Source organism: Drosophila tropicalis, unplaced genomic scaffold (genome assembly GCF_018151085.1).
Source record: "Drosophila tropicalis isolate 14030-0801.00 unplaced genomic scaffold, ASM1815108v1 contig_867, whole genome shotgun sequence".
NCBI lineage: Eukaryota > Metazoa > Arthropoda > Insecta > Diptera > Drosophilidae > Drosophila > Drosophila tropicalis.
The window spans coordinates 1,451,449-1,473,295 of NW_027173362.1; the positions used below are offsets into that span (position 1 = coordinate 1,451,449).

At 34.1% G+C, this 21,847-nt stretch overlaps 1 protein-coding gene across 1 annotated transcript in view; it reads left to right on the forward strand.

The window, feature by feature from the left end:
• Positions 1-21,847, forward strand: part of NFAT (NFAT nuclear factor) — a 53,344-nt gene that overhangs the window by 8,186 nt on the left and 23,311 nt on the right. The window lies entirely within an intron of this gene.

Sequence of the window (21,847 nt, forward strand, 5' to 3'; positions counted from 1 at the left end):
TATGTGTGTAGTTAGTATGCAGAATGACTTGAATCTCTCTCCTGACATCTGAAAATGAATTTTGAATGAATTTCGAATGAATGCGAGAGACGGACTGACTGAATTGCCCCCAATTCAACGATTCAAGTGAATGCGAATTGCGTTTGCTGAAAGTTAGAGCAAGAGACTTTTCGGGTGGGGGGAGGAGTATATTGGATTCGTCATGGGATTCGTTTGATTAACCACAAACAAAGATTTGACCCTAAGAAGGGAGGAGGAGGATGAGACCCTTCTCATCAGACCAGTTTAGTAACATTCCTTTTGGACATATGTACATATTTCCCTCTAGACTTTGTTCGTTTGTTCATCGATAATAAAAATATGGCGACAACGCAATATCGATGAAAAAAAAAACACTAAGAGTGTGATGATAGAAGATAATATAATGTATGTATATTTTTGGCCGCCCTTTTTATTGTATTTTTTGTTGTTGTTTTGGTTTTGTTATGTTTTTCGTCTTCCGTTTTGCTTGTTATTAAGTTATCATTTCATTGACTGTAGGTGAATGAAACTCAGACGAGTTCAAGGCTAATAGAAATGGAAATGCTTATAACGAACAAAAGAAACAATTTCTAGAGACGACATTTCACATATTACAGCTGGAAAAAATAGGATACTAAGAACGTAAATGGCTTTAGCCAAGTTATTTAATCATTTTTGACAATGTTCTGGTTATTTGTCTATTGTCTATTTGGTAATATCTTGTAAAAGTTGAAAATAAATCAATTGATAATGATTTTAGAAAAAGTTTCTTTGGAAAAGGCAATATTATATAGTAAAAATCAATAGCAAACGCCTAAAGGTATGCTACAAAAGCAGTTTAAATGTAAATAGTAACATTACAAAATAGTATCTCAATTCTGGGGCCACTTTCTTATAAAACCAGTTGGTTAAGTTTTCTTTTACCAGAGGTAGTTCTGAAATGCTAAAATTAACTATATCGACCACTTGTGCCATATGGAAAATCGGTCGAAAACATGAAGTATTTCTATGAAATTAAATATATGTGTAGTTTTTAATGTTAAACAGCGTATACCATAATTTCAATCAGATCGGACGAACGAAACTTAAGTTACAGTCAATGTTAATCGACCGAAACTTTGCCTCAGCGCAGGTTGACTCAGCAAATGTTATACATACACGCACACACACAAACAGACGCAAAGATACTTAAGTTGTTTGTGTGTATACCAGTCAAAGACTGCAAGGGTATTCTAACCGTTGACTTAAACGCAGTTGTTGTTTTTTTTTTGCCATGATTTTGTTTCAGTTAAGGGTATATTCAACTGTTTTTGCCTTTTGCTTCTGTTTCTGTTTGTCTCCGTCTCTCCATTACGTTGATTGTATTATAATTTATTAATTAATAAATTTCGCGCCGCAGTGTCGATTGGTGCCAGTCCAACATTTGACGTCATGATAAAGACAAGTCTCCACCTCCCTTACGCCCTCTCGCTTCTTCTTTTTGCTCTTCTTTCGACTGAAAGTGCGCTGTGGGTTGTAAGGAGCGGAGCGATGACAACGACAAAGGTATTTTTGCTTAGTCTGGCAAAACGCAAAACGTATGAAAAACGTTAACAAACTTTCGTAAATAATATTGCCCCATTTTAACAAAAAAAAAACCTCAAAGGAGAGAGGGACGGAATTTGGTTGTGCATTACTTCAAATGTTTTGATTTGTCAACATGGATATTGATATTGGCGGTTGCTGATTATTGGTTATTCAGGGTCAAAGTTGGGGATCAAAACGTTCTAGATCAGTTCAGGTTTTAATGGGAAAATATAGAGCGCCCCAAGCAGATGTATAATAATAAAAATAATATAATCATATTGTAATAAAACCAAACAATAAACCGGCTTTTTAAAATCCCCAGACTGTGAGGGGCAAAAGAGACGAAAAGGGGAATCACACTCACTTCAACTTGTCTACGGAATAAAGTCGATGCACCAACAAAAACAACACCAACAACCGGGCACATCTACGTCACTAAAAACGGGGCGCTTATATCGGGTTGTTTTTGTTTTACCTCAAAGGCATTTCCGGTAGGAACTTCTCCCTAAATCCACCATTCCCCTCCTTCCCACCTGCCATTCATTGTCGTGAAAAAAAGCTAGTTTACAGTCAATTGGCTTCTGTAATAGCCATTGTATCTATATTATAGGTATATGTATGTATCTAGTTCTGGTCCATATCAATTTCTTAGAAATAACGTTGACCTTAGACAATTCTGTTGTTGTGAAATAATCAAGCAATGTAATGGAATTTAATGCCATACCAAATGACAATAGGAATCCAAAGGCAAAAAAAACACTTGATCATGCAATCCGTAGTATGGAAAAAACTGCAAATTACATTAAACTTTAGTTAGTTCAAATCAGAATTTGAGTTGGAGTCGATTATCTCGAAAGTAAAGAATTTTCTATACTCTTTTTTTTTAGTTCCGATATGGACTGATGAAGATATCAGAAACAGAAACATTTCAAGAGAAATTTGTTTGTTTAGAGTCTAAATTGCTTATCGAAAGTTCAAAAATGATCAGCAAATACATAGGTCATTGGAGCATCTAGGGCTGTCAAATTAAATTTGCCCCTTAAAGTATGCAATCTGATATTCATTAAAAAAACTATCAACAATGTTTGCTTCGAAGATTGTTATTTATGCATAGTCCATCCAAAAGTTCTTTGAATGCTTTAAAAGACGCATTCATAGCCTGCTTATTGCATACTTTAAGGGGCATATGTCTATGTATTGACAAATTAGATCACTTTAAATTACACTTTTTTAGAATATATAAATCAAAAGTTTTCAAAACTAAACGCTTTCAATTATCAATTGATTTAATTGTTTTTTGTTTTTTTTGGTCTGAAAATTCTTTTTATTAATGCATAAAAGTTTTGAGAGTAAAGCAACAAACAATTTCGTTATGGAATTTCAAATATATAATAATTTTTCATACTCTCTAACCTTGAAAGGCGTTTAAAAAACGCGTGAGCGAGTGCTAAGCGTTTTTTTCGTTTTTGTTTTTGCTGCTACGAAAAAACTAGAAAAATGTTTATTTGCAGTGCTCCTCCCTCTCTCTTTCTCTGTCATTCGTATAGTGGCGCTCTCTCTCTGTCTCTCTCTCTTGCCTCCTCTATGATTGTTGCTATTGTTATTATTTTTTTGCCACTCGCGCATAAAAAAATATCAGTGTTGAATGTGTAAACAAATAAATCTGCGACGCAGACTGAACACAGCGCGAAAAAGAGAGGAAAAGAAAAATCATATAAAATAAATAAAGTGGGCAAATGATGCTGTGGCAAAGTTAAAAGTTATAAACTATAATATTGGCCATCATTGATTGATTTTGTTTGTACCCATGCAAAACAGAAAAACAAATAAAACGAAAAGTGGGCATAAGATAATGTCCAATAGGAAGAAGGATGCTTTCGAATGCTTCACAATCAGTTAGTTGATTCTATTAAATATTCGAATATATTCGAATCTTTTTTGGCAACTGACTTCTGTTGCTTTATTTAAGACTGTTTTGGAAATATTATTTAGACCATGTCGAAAATAGCACAAGGCAGTCTCTTTGAGCCTTTAACTCAAATTGTTTGAGTTTAAAAAGTTCTGAAATGACTAACGTGTGATTATTTTATCTTGATTTAGACAATACAACGGATCTTATATGACGAAATTCCTTAAATTGAGCCTAATCTTCAGCCCAAAGAAATGGATAGACCATTTATCGTTAAAGTCATATACTCGAACTCCAATGAATCGGAAAAGTTGAATAAATGTCGCACATGATGAGATACAAAGGGTAAAGAAGTGGATAATATTGAAAAACCCCATCCGAAATGTCAGTATTTTGTACTTCTTTCATCTCTCTATATTCCCCAGTAACTAGTAGTGCTCCGGAAATCCTGGAAAGAAGCTTTAGGAAAAAAAGAAAACTACCCAAATGGCAAATTTGGTAGGGAAGCTCCAACTTTTCGAGTGATCGTTTCTATGGCACTATATAGTCTTTCGATCCGTCTGATTTTCAAGTGTCAAGTTTCATTCCAGAAGCTTTTAAACTTCAAACGTGAGAATCATTTAGTACAAAACAGATATGGGTATATCGGCTCGACTTTCCATGCTGATCCGGAATATATGTATATACTTTTTTTGGTGCAACAGTGTCGTGAAAGTGATTGCTGATTACGAACTAACCTTTTGCCTATAAATAAATCAGTTTTATTCTGATAACAATTTAAAATTTATAGTTCCAGATATAATAATATTTCTTAGAGTTTTCAACATTTAGATTGTCTTCTTTAGACTTAATAAAATATATCTTTAGAACATTTCTTTAAGGGACGAAAATCTATTAAATCATGTTTAATTTTTTTTTAGATTTAAACTTTTTTTCATTAAATTTGATATTCAGCTTAAAGCTAGTTACAAATGATTCAGAATTTGGACTTATCAAATATCTTTTTAAATAGTATTTAGAATTGTTTTGTGCAATGTTGGCAGATGGCAGAGGAAAATTGAATTTAGACTAGTATGGAATGGAATCTGAATGGGAAGGGTATATAAACACTAAACTAAAACAGTCCAACTTGGTCCAGCCTTCTACTTCTTCTCCTTCTTTGAGAGGGAAAGAAAAGAAATACCAAAGCCAAAAACAAACACAAATGGCATCAATTAACAACAATTTATTTATGTGATATTATATAGAATTTTTTTTCTTGTGTATTCTTTTGATTTCCGTGTGCACGTGTCGTATAATGAAAAGTTTTCTCAACAAAAAAAAGAAGAAAAAACACACGCACACACAGACACAATTTTAACGAGAGAGTGTATAGAAAGAAAGCAGAGAGTGTGGGTTAGGCTGATGGAATAGAGGAGGCGGAGGAGGTTAGTGGGAAAGCTTCAACATTTTGTTTTGTTGAATGAATTATCTGAATGTCGTTCATTTAGCACCTAAGCAAAAAAAAAAAAACGAAAAGAAAAGAAAAGAAAAACGTGAAGAACTCAAAATGCATTTATTCGTTTGAAGCGAAATAAAAGTCTTTAGCTAGAATAATTATTATATAGGGTGACTCGCCCACATATAATCACGTGACGTGAATCCTCTTATACTAAATCCCGCATATCTTTCTCCCTCACTCTTTCAGTGGCTTATCAAGTTTTCATCTTTGTGGAAAAGAAAGATACATATATATATATATACATCTCATTTTGCAAAAAGTATTTCACACAAATTTCTGAGTACTCAAGAAAACTTTGAATATTTTGAGTGCTCTATCTTTTTCTCTTTCTCATACTCATTCAAATAGTATTCAGATTAACTGGATTTAGATTTTCTTCATGATTAAAAGGATCATTCTTACTTTTGCAGGGTATTATGAAGTCCATGAAACGCCATTGTATTTGCTGCGTTCTGTTTTATTATTATAATTTCTTTTTTTTTTTTTTTGCTTAGCTTTTTTTTTTATTAATTGTTGCCGTCTTATTTGCTAAACCCACCCCCTCCCCATACACACACACACACACACACATACACACACACCCTCAATTGCCTTCCTCCCTCTGGGTTTTGTTTGTATTTGTTAAAGGCTGGGTCTCTGGGTCTGTGTCTGCTGGGTCTGGGTCTGGGCCCGACAGCTACAATTTGTTGTCGCCTAATTGTTTAGTTTTTCTTTCTTTGAAATTTTTTTCTTCTTTTTCGGGGCTCGTCAGCTTTAGCAAACCCAAAGCCAAATTTACACAAAAATGTATGTGTGTGTGTGTGTGTTTGTGTCACTTTGTGTGGGTGTGTTACGTATGTACAAAGTGCAAAATTTCATAGATCTCTGTGAGATCTTTGTAAGATGAACGGCAAAGAGATTGAAATTTCGTATTTTTATGCCGCATAAATAAACAGAAAACGAAACGTATAATTTCATTTTGTAAATCTATGTATATAACAAATATAAATAAATATTGTTTACTCCAAATCCTCTCAATTTTATTATTATTAAATGTACTTTGATGATGGTAGTTTGTTTTATTTATTTTGCTTAATCTTAGCTGGCGACAAGTTTTTTTTTTTCGTCTTGTTTCGAATTCATTTGTTTTCTCTAAGTACTCCGATTTCCCGTAAACTGTTTAAGCTTAGTCAGCATCAAGCTCAATGTAAACATAATTAGTTAATACTTTGCAGAAACACAAAGATTTAAATTTAATATTATTAATATGAACTAAATTAGCAAATTATATCTTTATAACCTAACCTGACCAATTAAACTAAGTATTTATCAACAACACGAATTTTCGATTCGAGTTGGTGAAAAGTGTTTTTGGATGTATTGAAAAGGGAGGAAGCATTGTCTTTTAGTTTTGACTTGAAACACATTTAGTTTCAAATAAGCAGGTTAATTTATTGTGTAACTTATGATCAATAGTATATTTGGTATGGGATCGAAAAGCTATAGTGGGTTTTTCAAAGATACTCTAAGTATGGACGTTGTCAGAAATATCAAGCAACGCTTTCTGTACCATCAAGAATCTTGATTGTTTTTCTGATTGGTTTAGACTTGATTCATCGTTTGAATGGGAGTTTTATGAGATAGTATTCAGATCCGTTTGACTCTGACTTTGGAACTGTTTTTCTCAATAAAAAGTTTATCTTCCAAAAAAACTAGCTTTTAGCATTTCAAACTAGAAATTTGAAAAACTATTTAAACACAAGACTGTCCTGAAGTCGTATGGGCCACTTGAACGTAAGCGACAATGTCCTGAGAATTTTGGAATAAAATCGAGCCAAAATTAAAATAAATTAATTAAGAATACATAAGAACAGATATTTTAGATGCTTCGATATGAATAAGTCTAAGTTTATAGTCTTCCTTTTGAAACGAAAAATTACATTTAAATATACTAGTGACAAAAACCATCTAAAATCTATGGTCATTGGGACACTTTTCAAGCAACTCAGTTAAATGGTCGAATGTTTTTAACTCTTAAAGTTAATAATAATTAAGTTGACTTATTTTGCCATCAGGGAGAACTAACTTCTACCCTAGACTTTGGTTTAAATTTACTTTACGTAATTCGTATTTGGTATATATTTTGTTGAAAAGTGAAAAGGATGATGTGATAAGCAATCAATTTATTAACTTTTAGAATTTAGTTCTATATGCTTTTGTAACGTATTAATTTGTTAATTAATATTGACCTCATTATTTAATTATAAATTTATAATACGTACAAATTATTTACTAAATTATGTATGAACAGATTTTGCTTATCACTTCTTGGCATCAAGTCACGTGATTTGGTTTGATTTGATTGTTTTTTCTAAATATCGTTTCATTGCCGATTGATCGATCAATTGAAGAGCATTTGGCGCGTTCAAAGTGCATTTTCTTCGAACAGCATGAGGCCCAAAAATTCAACAATAAGACTGTATGAAAAGCAAATTGAAATACGAATAACAAATATGTATGTACAAACAACACACAGACCCAGAAGAGATGCCAAGATTTGATAGATTTGAGATTCCTCTCCCATACAAGAGAGAACTAGAGAGATAGACCAAGACACGCGCTGGTCACGTGGCTTGGCTGCTGCTCGTTGTTTGTACTCTCAGCTACTCGGAATTGTACTATTCTCCCTAGACAACATTCATTTACAAATCTCGAAAATTTGTATGTACATATGTAAATCCGAAATCATTGCAATTGTTTGTCATAGTTATCACAGTGTCTGGCTCCGTTCTTGGACAAATATTCGATCCCTTAGATAGGACATGGGCGTAGTGATCGAAGATGGATTAACAAATTGATATTTGCAATCGAAAATAATTATATACATATATATTCGATTTTACCGCTTAGATAAATTTCTAGTTACCAATGTGTGTGTGTGTGTGTGTGTGTGTGTATGCATGTGTTCGTTTCGTGATGTATTTTGTGAATGCGATTGGCCTACACTTGATTTTGATTTTTTGTTGTGTTGTCGTCATTAAGATCAGCAGCATTTGGTTGGGCCAGAAGAAACGATCGAGTCAACGTCAAAAAAAAAAAAAAGTAAACAAAATCTTATCAAAAGAAACCTGCGCCAGCCAGAAAGCCAGCCGATTGTCGTCGACGTCTCTGTCGGCGTTGCCGTTGCCGTCTTCTGCGGTTGACTGCCAACTCATTCGCATCATTGCTCACATTACTACTAACTCACGCCCAGCTCATAAAGATACAGATACTGTGTGCGTTTGTATATACCTTTTTTTCGTTTTTCGTTTTTTTGGCTGTTTTTGGTTGTTGTTGTTTCTTTTTTTTCGAACGTCTGTGCTTGCGAATTTCACAACATAGGCGAAACAGCAACAAAACACAGACACATACAAAATGAAATGGTCAAGACGACATTCAGATACTCTAGGCAAATGAACACATCAGAACGTTTCTTTTACTGGTTAACTTGTCTGATCTTTCACTAATTTTGTATCGAATCTTTAACATGGCATTGATAAGACTTTACAATAATCATCATAATCATTAGAAGTGTTTATTGCTGGGCCTAATAATAATAATTTAATTTTCATGTGAACAATTTTCAAATCCTTAAGTTCACATCTAGTCATCTTATTGATGACCTTATGCCCCTCTTGTATGGATATTACGGGCAAGTCCTTTAGTAAACTGATATGAAAGCACTTAACGATCAAATTGAAAGTCCTTCTGAAGAAGATTCCAGAAAAATGTGGTGTCTGACAACATCTGTAATCTGTATAAACTAAAAGTTGTTGCTGGATTATGTAGGGCTTAGGGAATTTCTGCCTATTTGGCTAGATCTTGGTTCAGCCTTTGTGAACTGAACATAATTTGAATATACCATAACGATCGGTAATGTTGTCTACACTCGGCCCTCGTTTCACACGGGGGTTAAGTTCCTAGAAATCCTCGTGGATTCAGTACAAAATAACGGGTTACGTTCTCAAAATTCAAAATTGGCAGAAAAAATATTTGTTATTATTCAAGTTTGGTCTGTTTTCATTAAAGTTTCATACATTTGTTCAAAATTAGCCAAAAGTTATTATGTATCAAATTTTTATACGATTTTAATGAAAAATATGTCATTTGACGGGAAATTCAATTCACTTTTTTTTGTATTTCAAGGAAAAAGGTACTTTAGTATGAATTGGTGTCGTAAAATAGACTCGCCCAAAGGACCAACAAATTTCAGATTTTCAATTGGCTCCAAATCGAAAGTTGGGGCTAAATTCAAAAATTGTTGTATGCAGTTTATCTTAGTTTTGCTAGATCTACAACTTCTACGAAGATTTCAAACGTCTATCTTTAATATTTAAGAGTTTGGAAAAAACGTCTTAAATATATGCCCCCAAAAAACGGACTTCTCTTTGTTTAAATGCACCTGTGATAAAAAAAAACGGATTAAACTATGCAAACCATTCTTACGGTTCGTAATCTGAACACAATATCCAACAAATTACAGCAAAAATTATTCCATTAAGTTTGCTAGGAGCCGAGAAAATCAAAAACAAAAACAAAAAAAAAAAAACGTCTTAAATTCGTGTACGCCACTGTATATGCCTTTAATAAATGCATAACATTCATATTTTCCAAATTAAAAGTTGGTATTAAATGAAAAAGGGTCATTAATATAATTAATTATCATGTTAAACTTTATAAAAACTTAAAAATGTTAAAAAGTAGAGAGATCATATGTTTCAATTCATATCAAAATTGAAATGCATTTGGTGGCATTTATAGTTTAAGCCAGTTTGTTTCAACATGTTTTCTTTTTTGGTGGTTCCTTATCCTTATTCTTTATAGCACTCCTTATAAGGCAAAAGTATTTTTTCGTGTAAGAACGAGATATTTAGCGTGTTAAAAGTGGGATGGTAGCAAATTTGTAACCGTGTAAGATCGAGTTCGTGCTAAAAGAGTCCGTGTTAAGCGAGGGCCAAGTGTATTTAGCCACCATGTTAAGATAGAGGAGTCTATATTCTTTACATTTATGAATTATTTAATATTTGATGATCATTTATTGAGACTCCACTAGGCATATTTTCCATATATGTAAATGGCTTATCAGTGACAATTAAGTCTTTCTATATCTGTATAGGCATATGCCCAATTCGATTGCAGGGTATTATTAGCCAAAGACTAAACACTTAAAAATCAACACATGTCCCTCGAATACCACTAATTGTAAGACATTGTCTACTCCGGATAGACAGACAGAGAAAGAGAGACAGATAGACATATGAATGATCAGACAGAGACAATCGTTAAAAATGTTTCATTGATTACTCTCAAGTCTGCCTCGAATTTCAATAAAGCAAAAGAAAAAGGAGCAAATTAAAGACACGATGATAGAACAGCAATAAAAACTACAAAATTGTAACTCATAGGTTTTTCTCGTTTTCATTGTTGCAATAATTGTTACACAAAATGAAAAGAAAAAACAAAAACAAAGTGAATAGAATAAAGAGGAGAAGGAAATTATATTTTACACGTGTCACTGAGCCCGAGTCCAAGGTAAGAGGGCCTCAGTACTTTGTATAATCTTTCAATGATAAAAGCAAATTATTACCCAAAACAGAGAGAAACGAAGAAGAAGAGAAAACAAACTATACATATTATTAAAGAAAAACAGAAAACAACAACACAAATAGCAACAACAAAAACGCCATGATAAAGTAGCTGAAACTAGTAATTTGTTGTTTCAGGCAGTTCAAATAATAAAAAAAAAAAATAAATACACGCGAAACAATTATTTTAAATAAGAATTTATTTTATGAAAAATACAAAGTATGCAAAATTGATTGAAGAAGATTGAGAGGAAAAGGGTGGGAGGAGGACATTAAGAAATTGAAGTTATATCATAAAATATTAAAAATAGATCAAATAACTTTCACTTTCTTCATGTTAAACTATTGCAATTGTGTGTGTGTGTGTGTGTGTGTGTGTATGGCAAATTCACTTAGTTCGCAATTAAGGCTTTTAGATTACTATCAGCCACATGATAATTACGACACTCTACACCCTCAAACCATTTTACTCTCTATCTCCAAGCCTTGGCAGCAGAGAGAGAGCGAGAGAGAGAAAAAGAGAGGGAGCCCCCGGAAGTAAAAACATAAATAGACAAATATATGTACTTAGGTTTATACGTAGATTGAACCAACAAAAAGTCAAGTCAAAAATGAAATTCTATTTGCTAGCAAAGTTTTTGCCATTTGAGCTGGGCCCCCTTGATTACTTAGCCAAAAGTTAAAATTAGCTCAAAATGTGTCAATCCCTGACTCTTATTCTCTGCCACACACACAGTAATTCTCATACTGTCTGGGTCTATGTGTGTGTGTGTGTATTTGTTGTGTTTTTACCTTTGTGTGTGGTTTAGGGGTAAAGCACAATCATTGTTGTTGGTTGTTGTCGTCGTCGTTGTTTAACTTGGCCTATCGCATTGTTAGATCAGATCAGATCGCCTCAGAAGCTTCCTAGAAATTCTAAATATTAAGCTTTTCGAGCAGCCGAGCAAGCCGTCAAGTCTCTTTGCATAATCTCGAACCGATAGACGTCATGCGGGCCAAATTAGTCTTAAAAATAACGATAAGAAATTAAAATAAAATAAGCATAGGTATAAAAAGGCAAATACTACAGGTATAATGTTTATTTTTATCAAATATAAGCTTCGTCCCTTCGAATATTGATTTTGGGGGGTTTATTTATCTTAAAGTACACATATTTAATTACACGTTTATTTCTTTTTATTATTAAGATCTAAAAAGAATCACAGAGGTTTTCTCAAAACATACATATGGAGCGTCTAATATCGTTTCCACAAAGATTATCTCAAATGATTCTGAAACTAACTAGTCAAATACAATTTATGTTATGACCGATATTGAAAATATTGATTTTTGACAAAATGCCGGATGCCTGAACATAAAAATTGGCTTTTAGGCTTAAAATAAGCATGGAAAATTAAAACATATAACAAAAACTATGTATTGTTGTGTAGAATATTTAAAAATAACAACAAGGAAATGGGATAAGTAGTTTTTGGTCCTCGTCTCATCTTAGCGGAAATAGCGTCTTTCTTTCGCTAGGTAGAACTCAAAAGTCTTTTGATTTTGGTCGTTATCTTTGGCCAAAAACTAAAAACTACGACTCCTCCTTAAAAATTGACGTGTTATATTTAAGCGATCTGATTGAAAATGAGAGATCTGATGTTTTATATTAAAAACAATCATGTTAGTAAATTTCATAGGGATACTTCAACTCCTTCACCTATTTTGTGATGACCCGATCCTGAAGATATTCATACTTTATCTTACCCGGCTCAAATATTTCATCCCTCTTCAGATGGCTGAGTAAAGCGCATACGCACCGAGGTACAGACGGACAGCCTCTAATGCTGATCGAGACAATATATACATATGTACTTTATGGGGTTGGAAACGTCTTCTTCTTCGCATTACAAATACCTGACCAATTTTATAATACCCTGTGCAATGTTTTTCTAAGTGGCTTGGGAGTCTCTCGCACATTCTCAAAATTCGCATCTCTTACACTGAAAACAATTATTCATCTTACACATTAGAATTCTGTTGGCTTTCATATACGAAATTTTCATTAAAACAGATTTCTGCCAATAAGTTTTTGACGTCTTTCAAATTTGATTACAATTTACGAGGGTATGAGAAATATAAGAAGTTACCCATCAAACGAAAATTTATTAAAGGTTTTTGATTACGATTACTTACATTTTTTTTCAAAAGTTTAATTATTTATTGATCGTTAAACAAAAAAATTAATGCAATTTTCTTCTATTTCTCATTGCAGGTATGCATTTTGTCAAATATCCTTTGATATCTTAAGTTGGCGTAAGTAAGAGACTAGAATTTTGAAAAATCCTTTGCTTATTGTTAGATTAAGATCTTGATCTACTTTATATATGGCTTTTGATTGGCTAGATTATTGTTCGTGTCGTTGTTGTTGTTTTGTTTCTCCTTTGCGCCGGCGCACAACTCGAGTGCTAATCATATGGCTGGCTCTGTCTGCTAGCTCTGTGTTAACTGTTCTCACTCTTTTTTTTCACTCGCCATAGACTCCGCTTCACCCAGTTAACTGTTAACCACAAATATCTGTTAAGCTGACAGCCGTTAACTGTGCTTCGGCATCTGCTAGCAGCTACCTGCCCAGCTAGCTCATCATTATTGATCGATCTGGCCGGTTATCGGCAGCCGAGCATGCGTTTAACAGCTGAGTTCGTCGACGGTTCAATGTGGCGTATGCGTGATTTGTTTTTTATTCTTTTACTTTCCTTTGCTTTTTTAGTGTTATTTTTCTTCTTTTTGCTATGGCTATAATCAAATATGCAACAACAACAAATTTACAACAACTATTGGGCAAATTAAATAAAAAAAAATATTTTTGTTGTTGTATTTTGTGTGTTTTTGTTTGGCTCTTTGATCATGAGATTCTATGTGTAATTGTTGCCATTAGCTGTTTGTTGTTTTATGGCCAAAACGGAATAGAATAGAAAATTCGCTCGTAAACCCCAAAAAGCAATGTGTCTAAACAAAAAAAAAAAGTAAATTTTTTTTTTCTTAACAAATAGGTATCATTTTATCTTTGCTTTTTCTTTTGTTGGGCTTTTTGTTTTCTTCTATGTTTAAACAAAAATATTTACATCAAAAATTGCAGCGCAGTTATTTTTTCATCTTCTTCTTGTTTGTTAATGTAGAAAAATTCTTTTTCGGCAACAACAAAAAATTTGTTATTTTTCTTTCAAATTTTTTATTTTATTTTTTTTTTGGGCTTTTCGTTATTTGTTTTTGTTGTTAGCGCTTTGTCGTCGTTGATCTATATGAGAAATAAATTGTATGAAATCGTGATTGTGCGTTTAACATTATTAAGATATGAATTTGAATTCATTTCGTTTCGTTACGTTAGGTTAGGTGGATTCTCTCTGTCTCTCTCAGTCTCTCTGTCTATGCTTTTTTATTTTTTATAATATAATATTTTTTTTAAGGGCCAGCAAATCGAAATTTGAAAGATTTGTTTGTGCGGTGGCAAATTAGGCACCAGTTCAAACGAGTTCGTGAGTCCGACGCGCAAATAATTTGGCAATTTGGGCGAATGTACTAATTATGCGGTGAGCCCACGCCATTAGAAGACCCATCCCATATGTCCATGCAAAGATTCCAGTAGTTTGGTTTGTTAAATGATAATCATACGAGTTCATAGAATTGAATTGTTGTCTCTTTGAAGATCTCTGGATATTCCAAAGGTCCTTCAGAACAGGGCTTCTTTTCATATGCCATATTCTTTGATCGGTTGATGATCGATCAGTTTAGAAATACATATCGCTAGGCATTTGTTGCCAAGTCAAAGAAGTTTTAATTCGTTTTCTCAAACCCTTGTTAAAAATGCTTGTATTTCGCCACTCATACATAAATTTGAATGAATTTGAAATAGTGCGAAAACGTGCGTTCAACTTCAACTACAGATTGATGATGCTAGTATTCCGATATTTGTGGTGTCGTGTTTGCGTTAACTTATTTTTCTCTCGGTGCATTTCGATAGTACATATGTATAATTTATAACATTTTATTATGACAGATGGATCCATAATTGTGTGTGATTCGTGTGACGATGATGATGATGAGAGTCATCATCAAGCTGATTACTATGATGATTATGATTACATCTCATGTTTTTCGTGTTGTTTCTGTCGTCGAAATGAATGTATTATATTATACCCTACTTGGTGTGATCCTCATCAAGTGCGTGGCATCGCTAGTAGCTGCAACAACAACAACAACAACAACAACAACAATAGGAGCAGCAACTTCAACTAAGCAAAAGTAGTAGAGTGAAAAACTGTTTAAAGGGTTCAAGGTTACAACCCTGTGGCTATTAACACGGTTTATTGTACTTTTGTTAACAAAAAGGCAAAAAACAATGCAAACAAAAAATATAAAAAAAAGTTGCAACGAACAACAACAATCGATGCTTGACCCCCTCTCCTTTTACCAGCCCTCTATAATTATTTATACGATGTTTCATTTGTTTTGGAATTTTTCCATATTACCTGTGCAAAATATCAAGAGAGCAAAAATTTCATACTATTTCTTGGAGAGTTTTCTACGAACAGTTTCAAATTTTTGCGATTTCAATTGATCAAAAATTTACACCACCCAACAAATTCCGATCCAATCTTTCTAACGACAATTCTGACCCACACTAACTAACTAAAAAGAATGAAAAATTCAATTTTTCTATTAGTTTTAATATCTTTTTATTCTAATTCTTAATTAGTCAGTAGATTTTTAAATAGTTTTCATACTGTCTAAAACATTAAAAACTTTTTTTTTATTGATTCTTCGACCATTCAAAAATGCTGGAAAAATATTAAGATAATTTATCGATAATTTTATAACCACCTAAACTAAAGCATATCTTATTTTGTTAAGAACTTATTTAAAATTAAAACCAAAAGGCTCTTGCAACTTCTTTTGTAACTCTTTCCTTACCTATGGTCTTCAAAGTGGGAAAAACGTTTTAAAGGGTTTCTTTAAAGTCTAATATTTGCGAAACGGTTTACATACGAAAAAACGAATCATCAGAGTCACTGTTTTCCACCGATCGTTCCTATGGGAGCTATAAGATACAGTTACCCGATCTTTATGAAATTCGCCACAGTCATTCACAGATAGTTCAAACTAACAAATGTTTAATTGTAAAGCAATCGAGCCAAAAGTAACAAAGTTATTCAGAAAAGTCACTGTTTTCCACCGATCGTTCCTATGGGAGCTATAAGATACAGTCGCACGATCTTGATCAATTTGGCAGAGTCGTTTATAAGTGTAATAGACTCACTAATATTAAGTTTCACGACAATAGCTCCGAAAATAACGAAGTTATTAAGAACAGTCACTGCTTGTGACTTTGCCGTTTGTATGGGAGCTATATGATATAGTGGTCCGATCCGGCTGAATCCGAGATATACATACTTTGCAGTATATACAAGCCTACATGCAAAATTTCAGCCTTGTAGCTCTAAGGGTCTAGAAGACGGACGGACATGGCTATATGAGCTCGTCTCGTCGTGCTGATCAAGAATATATGTATGGTGGGAGATGATTAATAAACCCTTTTCGCAAGGGTATAACAAGAATCTGATTCAATCATTATACATATTTAAAATCGCTAGAATAATAGATCTTTGTTGTATAAGTTGCTGTCCGAAGTCAATTTCAAGAGGCTTCTAAAATCTTTTCAAAGTGTCTTAACAGTTGGAACAGTTCTGTATGGGAAAGTCGTCTATTACGTTAGCGGAAATAACGTCTCTCTTTCGCTCGGTAGAACTCAAAAGTCTTTTGATTTTGCTCGTTATCTTTGGCCAAAAACTGAAAACGCATTTTTGCCACCAGCAACGAACCACACAAAACTAACTAAAGGCCAGGAACTGATAACTAAATATGTATGAAATAAAAAAATAATAATAATAATAAAAAAAAAAAAATAAATAAAAAAAAAATGGGCGTTCACTGGTGCGGCATAATTTTCTTTTCTCCGAAAAACTAGACCCGAAACTAAACCAACTCAAGCCGAACCCCACCGAGCCGAGCTGAACACGCGCAAGAAAATCTTTCGTCGCGTTACTCTCGGCCCGCCGCACTTTGGGGCTAGTTTTTGTTGTTTGTTTGTTTGTAGTTGTTGTTGTTATTTCATTTTTATTTTTTTTGGCGTTTAAAGAGCTTGCCGCCTGCGCGTGCTTGGATGGATCGGTTCGTAGTACATATTCAATGCTAAACCAAAACTATCATCATGATAATGACGACGTCGACATCGACATCGACATCGACGACGACAACGACGACGACGGCAATGTTAGTGATGGGGCCGCCGCGGCGCTGCTGCCGAGCAACTCGACAGCGTCTGCAGCTTTGGGGCTAGAGCATAGTGATAACGCACGCGTTTTGGGTGAGGTGAGGCGCGGTTAGATGGTGCGGTAATGCCGCGCGAAGACCAGGTTGATGACGATGTTGACGACAACTTTCAATTTACATACATATGTGTGTATGCACACATGTACGTACATACAGGTACACATCTGTACATGTAGTAGATGCCTTGTATTTACTTTGTTACGCGCTGTTTTCCCTCACTCGGCCCACCATTCGCCCATTCCATTTCCATTTCGTGTATATTTGTCTTTGTTATTATCATTTGTGTATCACAAAAAAAAAAAAAAAAAAAATTAAAAAAAAAATAAAGAGAATAAAAAATATTTGGGGCTTGTGATGGCATACAGTGGACTTAGGTGATTCCAGAAGAAAACTTAGATTTTTCCCATTTAATTTAGTCATTGCAAAGGACAGTGACTAATTTTTGTAAATCAATATGATTTAAATTTTGGATTAATTTAAATTTTATATTTGATTTCAATTAAGAAAAATTGCAAATTTGTTTACAACAAGCGCTCAAAAATTCGAAATCAAGTTCGAATAATACCTTAACGTAATCGAATGAGAGACTATAATGTACATCTAACATTATCAATGTGATTTTGTACCACAGTGCGGCAGCGGCCCTAACAGCAACAGTAACAGCCAAGGCGACCAATAAGAATTTAACGCCATTACTATAACTGTTGTTGTGTTAATATTAACACAACGATGTCGATGCCGATGCTGACGGCGCTCTCAATCGTCGTCGTCGTCGTAGGTCCGACGTCGCCGTCACCGTCCCCAACACCGTTGTCGAAGTCTCTGCTCTCAGCTGTTCACACGATGTTAGCATCTGATGAGAGGCTTGATCGTCGTTTCCAGCGAGCCGAACTGAAGACGCACTTGTGACTTGAGAGTTTGTTAAGTTGTGTTGTGACCAAATTTGGGGCAAAACAAACCATTTAAATACCCTGTAGACCCTATGGAATAAAGTCGGTGTGTTGAAATGATGATAGCTACAGTGCCTACATGTACATCTACATCGTGTTATGCTAAATTAAGGCTTGGGTCGAATAAACATAGAAGAATAGAATATTATTTGTCACCAAGATTCTTCAAGGCAAGTGGTGATCCATTGGTTTAGCTTTTTTTTTTTTTACCATTTTTGTTTTTGGGGTATTTTCAAAGTCGATGTTTGGTTTTTCTTACAAATTTTTTTACTTTTTACAAAAAAGAAAATGCACCGTTATGACCGAATGAAATGATGTCTCGCTTTTTGGTTGTTGCACTTGTGAAGATATCAACTTGGATACATTTACATACATACAAACATACATTCGACTAAATTGCTTTCGCTGATGACTTCTAATCCAACAATATGTACATATGTATTTATGTTTATGTACATACACAGACACTTACACATACATACATACATACATGCATATGTGATAATTCTGTTAATCAATAAAATCAAATACAAATTTATTAACTCAAAGATATTTGAGGATCAACATGCTCTCAATATCATCTTGATGTGTGTCTAAATAGTGAGAACATAGAATTAATCTATACATTCGACCATGTTACTAGATCAAGACATGGACGACCTGTTTCGTAAAAAACGTAATAACTGTAAAGTATTCACGATTTCTACATATAATTTCCATTTGTTTAACAAACTAAATGTTGTCGTCATATTAATTGATTTTTGATCTGGTCACACTTGGGCAAAGAATATGTACAAATAAATGGAAGAATCAAAATAATAATATACAATGCGAATTTGAATTTCGTTTATCATCATGGCATAGTATAGTATCTCATAATAATATTTTTGGTCAGAGTTAGCAGTGCGTGAAACAACTCGCGGACACTGTTAATTAACAGTAGCAGCAGACAATAGGCAGCCGCTGTTAAGCCGTACTCCCATATTGCACGCAGCTTCCGTCGAAGAGATACATAGCAAAGGGAGAGAGAGCCATGAAATGACCAGCCAGAGAATTCCTCCCCTACCCACTTACACCCCCACTAAACTGCATTCATATTGATTCCAATTACTCTGTTATTATTGTTGTTGTTACTGTCGTCGTCGTCGTCGTCAGTCGCTGCTTATCACAATTTGTGCGCGTACGAGAGCTCTGTCGCTCTGCCACTGTGAGTGCCGCCTCTGCCACAACACTCACAAAATACAACAAAATCAATTAAACCCGTTGTCGTCGTTGTTGTACGGCCACGCGTACACTTGTTGCTCGCGATCGTTATGCTCTTTTGTTCGCTGGCTCTCCCTCTCGCTCTCTCAGCATCGGCAGAATTAAAGATAGAGATAGAATGAAGTAAGTGAGTCGTCTCGCCGACTTCGGTATACCATGCACGAAGTGAACAAATGTTTTCTTTCGATTTGCCTACATGCTCATACAGACGGACGGACAGACGGACATGGCTAGATCGAATCGACTGTTGAAGCTGACAGTAGAGTTTGGGGTCGGAAAAGCTTTCTTCTGTCAGTTACATACTTTTCGTAGAATTCAATATACCATTTCATCGTGTGGGCATGGTATAAAAAGCAGCAGCAGCAGCAGAGGCCTGGCGGCGACGGCGAAGCGGCATCGGCTGGGGCATCATTTACAGTGTGTCGGTTCTTTTAGGATTTTAGTTCATCGATCTCAGCGTAAGTGTTCGCTACGCGGCCGGTGCCGGTTTCGAATTTCGGGGATTCGGTTTCGATTTACTTGACTTCAGCACGATATTTTTTTTTGAATTTCTTTTCTTTTTGTTGTTGTTCTTTGGCTTATTTTTTTTTAATAAATAAATAAAAATCACACAACAAAATTGAATTGACTGAATTCGGTTTTCTCTACGGGCTTATTATTATTATTATTTTTTTTTTTATCTTATCGAATACTACATCATAAAGCAAGAAAGAGAAAAAACAGACAAACAGAAAGAGGCAGAGATGCAATATTTGTGTCGACAGAGAGACAGAGAGAGAGAGAGACCGAGAGGTGTGAGAGTCAGTGTTTTGTTGTCTCCCGTCTCAACTATCTTTCTTTTTTTGTTTTGTTTAAACTTTGGTTTTCTGTTAAAAATATTTAAAAAAACAAATTTCATTATTATTTTGAAAAAGGCGCGAACGCGTAAAGAACTTTAAGTTCACGGACTGTTGTCGGTTTCAGCTCTAGTTTTCAAAGTATTTTTTTTTTGTTTTGTTTCATTTTATTAAAAATGTATTTCGTTTTGTCTACAAACTTCAAATAATAAGAAGAAGAATAAGAAGTGCAAAAAAAAAAAAAAAAAATTAAATAAATTAAATATTTAAATAAACTATAAAACATAAAAGTGACAAAAAAAAAAAACAAGTGCAGTTTAAAATTATTAAAAAAATACACACACATAATAGATTTTAATAAATAAATAGCTTAAAAAAAGAAGGGTTCCCTGAATATAAATCGATTTTATGTAATTTAGTGCTATAGTTCATTGATGATATATTTAGATGTAGTTATAGACTTTTCGTAGAAACTGATCAGAAGTTAAGTCAATCTCCTCCCTCCTGGACTATTCTTCCATAAGCCCTTGTGGTCTGACTAAAGCTTAGAGCTTCTAAATCGAAATGCAAATAAAGTAAAAAACATTTCTTGTCTGGCCTTCATTAAGCCCTTGTTTTGTTAATCAACTAAAACGATCCGGGAATTGACCATGTACATATGTATATATTTTATAAAATCGCTTGAGGATTATATTAATTGCCGTCGGAAAACGATCTACTTTAATCGAAATTGATTTTGTATTTTTTGGTTTAAATTACCAAACGGATTTGGTGCAGATCGGCTTAGACAATATACATAGTTAGACAAACTAATCGGATCGATCGATTTGAGTGTTTGTTTTTGTTCGCTTGTTTTATAATTACAACAATCTGGGTCAATGAATCAAGATCATAATTTACTTTTATATAATAATCAATATTAACTGATTAATGCTCGTTTATATTGTACGTTCTATTTCAATTAGCATTTAATCTAGGCAAGAACTCGCCTTGGCATTTGATTGTCAAAAAAGAATACAACATTTTTTCTATAACAATGAAATAGTAGAAAAATCAAACTAAACCATCCGGTGCTAACACAATTATCTGTGTCACACATGTCTCAGTCAGTCAGTCAGCCAGTTAGAAGGGTTAAGTGAGGGGGGGTGAAGGAACTTGTCGGTTCACTTTAACCGAGTTGCTCGGTAATTTTTGTTAGTCTCATAAAAACGACAAAGGAAAGAAAAGAAAAAACTTAATCACTGATTAGAAACGATTTTCAAATAATTTTCGAATTGTGTCTTATAACTTTAGAGTAGAAGAGTATTTAAAAGTCAGTGCGTGGAGAGTTTGGGTTGAGGCAGACAGAGGGCAGACCTTGAGCCAAGATGGTAAAAGGATTTTTGTTTCTCTCTCTCTCTCTCTCTCTCTCTCGCCCGACTAGTGCAAAGCATTTCCGGTTGTGGAAAATTCTGAAAGGGAAAAGTAAAAGGATTTTGCCAGCTAAACCTGTTGTAACTGTAAAACAAGGAAGCATCAGATAAACTTATGTGAACTTCAAGTAGTAAACGAACGAAAAAGCAGAGAAGACAAAAAAATAAAAAACAGATCGAACAGTCTCAAGGTTTCACATAATGTGCAACGAAAACAAGTTCCCAACGGAATGTGCATCTTCATCTTCATCTGAATGCACTTTCCTTTACCTCTTCTTTATCACGACTTTGTGCTGAAAGACAAGATATAAGCATATACATATGTATACTGTTTATATCGTTTGTAATTGTTGTGTTTTAAAACTAAATGAACTGTCACTTTGTCCCCTCCTATTTAGCAGACAAAACCTAGAGAAA